The 5,814-nt window shown below is 37.1% G+C and overlaps 1 pseudogene; it reads left to right on the top strand.

The window, feature by feature from the left end:
• Positions 1 to 484: 484 nt before the first annotated feature.
• On the top strand, positions 485 to 5,213 carry LOC120131085 (annotated as a pseudogene).
• The last annotated feature ends 601 nt before the right edge of the window (positions 5,214 to 5,814 follow it).

Below are 5,814 nucleotides of genomic sequence, written 5' to 3'. Positions count from 1 at the left end.
GAATTAGAAAAAAAACTGGATTTTCTTCCTTTTTTTCTTCCCCCTTAAAAAGGAACTGAAAAAGAAGGGTTTTGAAGTGTTTATTACTGGGTTTTCTCGTCTGTTTCAACTTCTTCTGACGAGGAGTTCAAAATTGCATTGAACTTCAAACGCTTTTTCTTTGTTCAATAAGGGTAATGACGTCTATCTATTTAGTTTTTGCTTCATTGTTGAGAGGGTGGGAGATAAATGATAACTGCGATAGTTTTTGTTTGGTTGCCGAGAAAATATGGGCAAAAAAACACTTCACGTTACATCGGAAGTTTATTATCCTTTTAATCTTACTGTTGTTCGGTTGTTTATGCTTTCATGTTTATTTTTCATAAATTCTTGTTTCAATGCTGGATTTAAGTGTGGTGGATGTTGCTTCATATGAGTTTAAAATTTCAGAGCAAATCCGATTTCATCTTTTGCTGGATTTGGGTACAATGCATTTTTTTTGGGGGGGGGGGCGATCTTCCCACAATTCACACAAAAGTCAAAAGTAGCTAAACATCACAACAATGAATATTTTTGGCCGACAAATTGTACTTTTTCCGGACTCTTTTTACCTCAAATTGCATAGATTAAGCTTTACCCATTTTCTGAGAAAATAATTTCCTTTCTATTTTCAGGGAAGTAGTGATTGTTCATCGTTGAAGCAAATTCATGGCTACTCTAAGTGATATTGGACTTGCAGCGGCTATCAACATTCTCAGCGCATTTGCCTTCTTTTTAGCATTTGCGTTTCTTCGGATTCAACCCGTGAATGACAGGGTTTACTTCCCCAAATGGTATATCAAAGGTTTAAGGTTCTCACCTTTGGCCAATGGTGCATTTGCAAGCAAGTTCGTCAATTTGGACTTCAGGTCATACGCCAGATTTCTCAGCTGGATGCCTGCTGCACTCCAAATGCCGGAGCCCGAGTTGATCGACCATGCTGGATTGGATTCCGCTGTTTACTTGAGGATTTACTTGTTGGGGTATGTATGTTCTTGCTTGGTCAATTCCGTTCTAGCTCTATAGACCATAAGTTGGCTTTAGTGAATACATTGTGTACAAGATTCTTCTGGCTTTTGTGAAATCTTAACTATTTGCAACGCACTAGAATCCTATAGCCATGGATGTTTGGGATGAAAATCTGTGATTCTATTGCAAAGACGTAATTTGTATTACTTTTATGTCTTGGACTAATGTGATTTTTTACCTTTCTTTTTTTCTCATTGAAGTGCAGGCTAAAAATTTTTGTTCCTATTGCGTTCTTAGCATTTGCAATCATGGTACCAGTTAATTGGACCAATAATACCCTGGAACATTCAGGCTTAACATTCAGCGATATCGATAAGCTCTCGATATCAAATATTCCAAATGGATCCAATAGGTATACAAAGCATTCTCATTCCAAGCTTTATCTTTTAAAAATAACTCTTTGACATAGTTTGTGATTTCTACAAATTCCAGGCATAGTTCCATAGCTATTAACATTCTTAATACGCTTTTTTGTTTGCAGATATTGGACACATCTGGTCATGGCTTATGCCTTTACTTTTTGGACATGCTACGCACTGAAACAGGAGTATGAGATAGTGGCAGCAATGAGATTGCATTTCCTTGCATCGGAACATCGGCGCCCGGACCAATTTACGGTAAGCATAATTCAACTATTGAGTTAAGAAATTATTTTACATGCCCCAAGCAATTATCGAGTTCAAAAGCAAAAAGGCAGTCAGATGGTCTTTTTGATGCTAGCACTGAAAATTTATCATCTTAAATTTTTTTTTCCTTTATGCTGGTTAAGAATTTTTTATTTTTCTAAAACCATTTTGTTTGTAAAGGTACTGGTAAGAAATGTCCCACCCGATCCCGATGAATCAGTTAGTGAGTTTGTCGAACATTTCTTTCTTGTCAACCATCCATATCACTATCTCAGTCATCAGGTTTGATAATATACATGTACATCAACATAAACTTATATATATTTGGTCTTGTTAAGCTTCATTCTATCCCATTTAAATGCTGAAATATATCTTTTCTCTGGGTTTTTGTTGTAATTATTTGCTTGCAGGTTGTTTACAATGCTAACAAGCTTTCAGGATTGGTCAAAGAGAAGAAGAAAATTCAGAATTGGCTTGACTACTATAAAATTAAATACGAAAGGAATCCATCTAAGAGACCTTTATTGAAGGTAAACTTTTTGCAAATAATGTGACTTTTAAGTTGCCTTCTAAAATTTGTTTTATCTTTTAGAATTCAACCAAAAATAAAGCTGATGAGATCATGGTTGTGTGTGTTTTCCTGGATACATGACATCTTTTGATGAATTTCTCTTCCATCAAGCAGACAGGTTTCCTTGGCCTTTGGGGTGATAGCGTAGATGCAGTGGACTTTTATACAGCAAAAATTGAAAGATTAGCTAGAGACGTAAGTAACATTTCTTTTTGTTTTCCATGTATTTTGTTTGTCCTGAAATTCAGAAGATCAACTATGTTGCTCTGGCACTTCATTTTGATGAAGTACCTGTGTCCAACACCGTATTTTATTGAATATTAAGCATGCTTTCAGGCTCAAAAGCTTGCAGTTTTAAATTGCATGCACGCATGCATACATTGTAAATGTCCAATCATTGGTTTATGTTTCTAAATGAAGGGGCGTGTTCTAAATCTTCTGTTCACTCAATGACTACCAGATAGCCACTGAGAGGGAGAAGATTACCAACAACCCTAAATCAATCATGCCAACAGCCTTTGTTTCCTTCAAAACTCAATGGGGAGCTGCTGTTTGTGCACAAACTCAACAATGTAGGAATCCAACTATATTGTTGACCGACTGGGCCCCGGAACCACGAGATGTGTACTAGGAAAACCTTGCAATTCCATTTGTTTATCTTACTATTCGGAGGCTCATTGTTGCTGTTGCATTTTTCTTCCTTACATTCTTCTTCATGATTCCTATCGCAATCGTACAGTCCCTTGCTAATATAGAGAGCATTGAGAAAGCACTTCCCTTCCTTAAGCCTATAATTGAAGTGTGAGTTTTCTTTTTCTTCTTGTTCGTTATAATATTCTTCTCCTTGCATTGAAGAACAAAGGAACTTATTATCGTCTTTTTATTACTTTTAGGCCAAGCTTTATTAGCAAATAGCTATCGTAGCTGCTAAAACTTTCTTCAGCTTCTACAATTATTTTAAACTTTTCGTTTAACTGCACAAAAATAACAACAGGAAATTCATAAAGTCATTCATTCAAGGCTTTCTTCCTGGGATTGCTCTGAAGATATTTCTTATATTTCTGCCCACAATATTGATGATAATGTCGAAGTTCGAAGGATTTATTAGCCTATCTGCTCTGGAAAGGAGATCAGCAAGTAGATACTATTTCTTCCAATTTATCAACGTGTTTCTCGGGAGTATAATCACCGGAACTGCTTTTCAGCAACTAAATCATTTCATACATCAGTCTACTAACGAGTATGTTCTCATATAGGCCTTCTCTTTAATACTATCACTTGATAAACTTATGTTTGCGTGCATCTGCAGTCTTAGTATTTATTGTCATATTTTATCTTTTCTATTTTATCCTTATTAGCGGCCTTAAGAGTTTAGGATCTAATTTAGCAGTGATAACAATCACCAACACAGCCAGATTTGCTCTAGTTAAATGATGCTCATTCCTGCCATTCATCTCATCTAGTGGCTTCTAGTTTGTTATTTAGTTCACTTGCACTCGGGTGTGAATGTTGGATATTATTGTGTCTAGCACGGATATGAACAATTTTTAAAATGTTTTTCTATGAACTTGGAGGGTCAAAAACTCCATCCCATTGTCTGAATGTGCATTGTACACAAGTGCTTCAAGAAGTTTCTTTGCTCTTTCATTTCATCATTACTCTGATAATTTTTTCTACCATGTAATCCAAAAATTTCTATGTCGCTTGCGTAGGTCATGAGACTCATGACCTTACAATGCTTAACTTGTAGGTTTTATCAGCAATATTAAGTTCTCATTCAAGGGTTTTCTCTTATATGACCTCATATGGCTTACTTGCAGGATACCAAAGACAATTGGTGCCTCAATTCCAATGAAGGCAACATTCTTCATTACTTATATAATGGTTGATGGTTGGGCTGGAGTTGCTGCCGAGATACTGAGGCTGAAACCGTTGATAATCTATCACTTGAAGAATTTCTTCTTGGTTAAGACCGAGAAGGACCGGGAAGAGGCAATGGATCCCGGAACCATTGGTTTCAATACAGGAGAACCCCAAATACAGCTTTACTTCTTACTTGGTCTTGTTTATGCTGTAGTTACTCCTATCCTCCTTCCTTTCATAATCGTGTTCTTTGGGTTGGCTTATGTCGTATTCCGTCATCAGGTGAGGACTTACATCTTTCTGCAGTGATACAAATGCTTGATTTAGTGATCATGAGCTATGCAAGTGACTATAGCCACATGTTATCACTAAATAAGTACTAACAGCATGCATGCAGCAGTCATAAAATCAATCATGTTGTCTGGAATTTATGCTTCTCGAAGATGGTTCCGATTGATTAACCGCATATTTCGGTCCGTTTCATCTTCTCTTGTAAGTTCTTGCTCTAATATTTACTTAAATGAATTTGCAGATCATAAATGTCTACAATCAAGAATACGAAAGTGCTGCTGCATTCTGGCCTGATGTTCACCTGCGTATCATTGTCGCATTAATAGTCTCGCAGCTGCTACTAATGGGATTATTGAGCACAGTATTGACCATATGGTTCCACAGATTCTGCAAAGAGCGTTACGAACCGGCTTTTGTTCGATATCCTTTACAGGTCGGCTCTCTGTTAAACCCATCTTACTTGACTAGAAAGTAATTCAACATACTCGAATCCAACACTTCTCATTTGCGTTTGTAGGAAGCAATGATGAAGGATACATTGGAGCGAGCAAGGGAACCGAATCTGAACTTGAAAGGGTTCCTTCAGAACGCGTATATGCACCCGGTTTTCAAAAGTGCCGATGACAACGATGTCGATGTAGCCATGGAAGAGTGGGAAGAGGAACCTTCCCTCATCTCTACGAAACGGACGTCGAAAAGGTCTACGCCGTTGTCTAGTAAACATGGTGGATCATCCTTCTCCCTCCCTTCCTGAAGTTCAAAACACGAAAATGCTTTAATCTTTGTTTATATTTCCTTCACTTTGTAGTTTGTACATTTAGCTGTTAATACTCGACTCCCGCGTATATCTCAAAGATGATCATGTGGGATAATTAATGTTAATACATTTAGGTCTTTGTAGTTTATGTTTATCTTAAAGTTAACACGTATGAGCGATTACAAGTAATTTATGTTTTATAATGTTTTGGGTAAACTACAATAATGGTACTAATGTTTGACTAAATCTTTATTTTCTCAACTAAAGTTTTAAAAGTAACAAATTAATCAATAATGTTATTGATTTAATACATGAGGAAAATATGAAGTTTCTCTGGGCGCACGTTAGCTGGACTAATGGGTCCTCAGCTTCTTCTCATTCACTTTGATTCTTTCTGCGTATTTGCTTGCAAAGATTGCTGTTTGGTTCCTGATTCATTTGTATGGATTCGACGAGCGTGAGCCTTGATTGGAGGAATTTATTCGTGGGTTCGAAGAATCAATCTCTCGATTTCTTTCCTCCTGAGATTCGGGATGGAGTTGTCACGGTTAAGCCTCCTATTGAGGTGATTGAGGAAGGCATTGCTGATTGGAATAATGCCCTAGTGGGTCAGTTCATTGGTGCGGCTCCTAGGTTTTCCTCAATGCAGCGTATTATCG

The sequence above is a fragment of the Hibiscus syriacus genome, unplaced genomic scaffold (genome assembly GCF_006381635.1).
Source record: "Hibiscus syriacus cultivar Baekdansim isolate YM2019G1 unplaced genomic scaffold, ASM638163v2 tig00110548_pilon, whole genome shotgun sequence".
Taxonomy (NCBI): domain Eukaryota; kingdom Viridiplantae; phylum Streptophyta; class Magnoliopsida; order Malvales; family Malvaceae; genus Hibiscus; species Hibiscus syriacus.
Note: the sequence above shows the minus strand (reverse complement) of the source record. Positions and strands in the feature narration are given on the sequence as shown.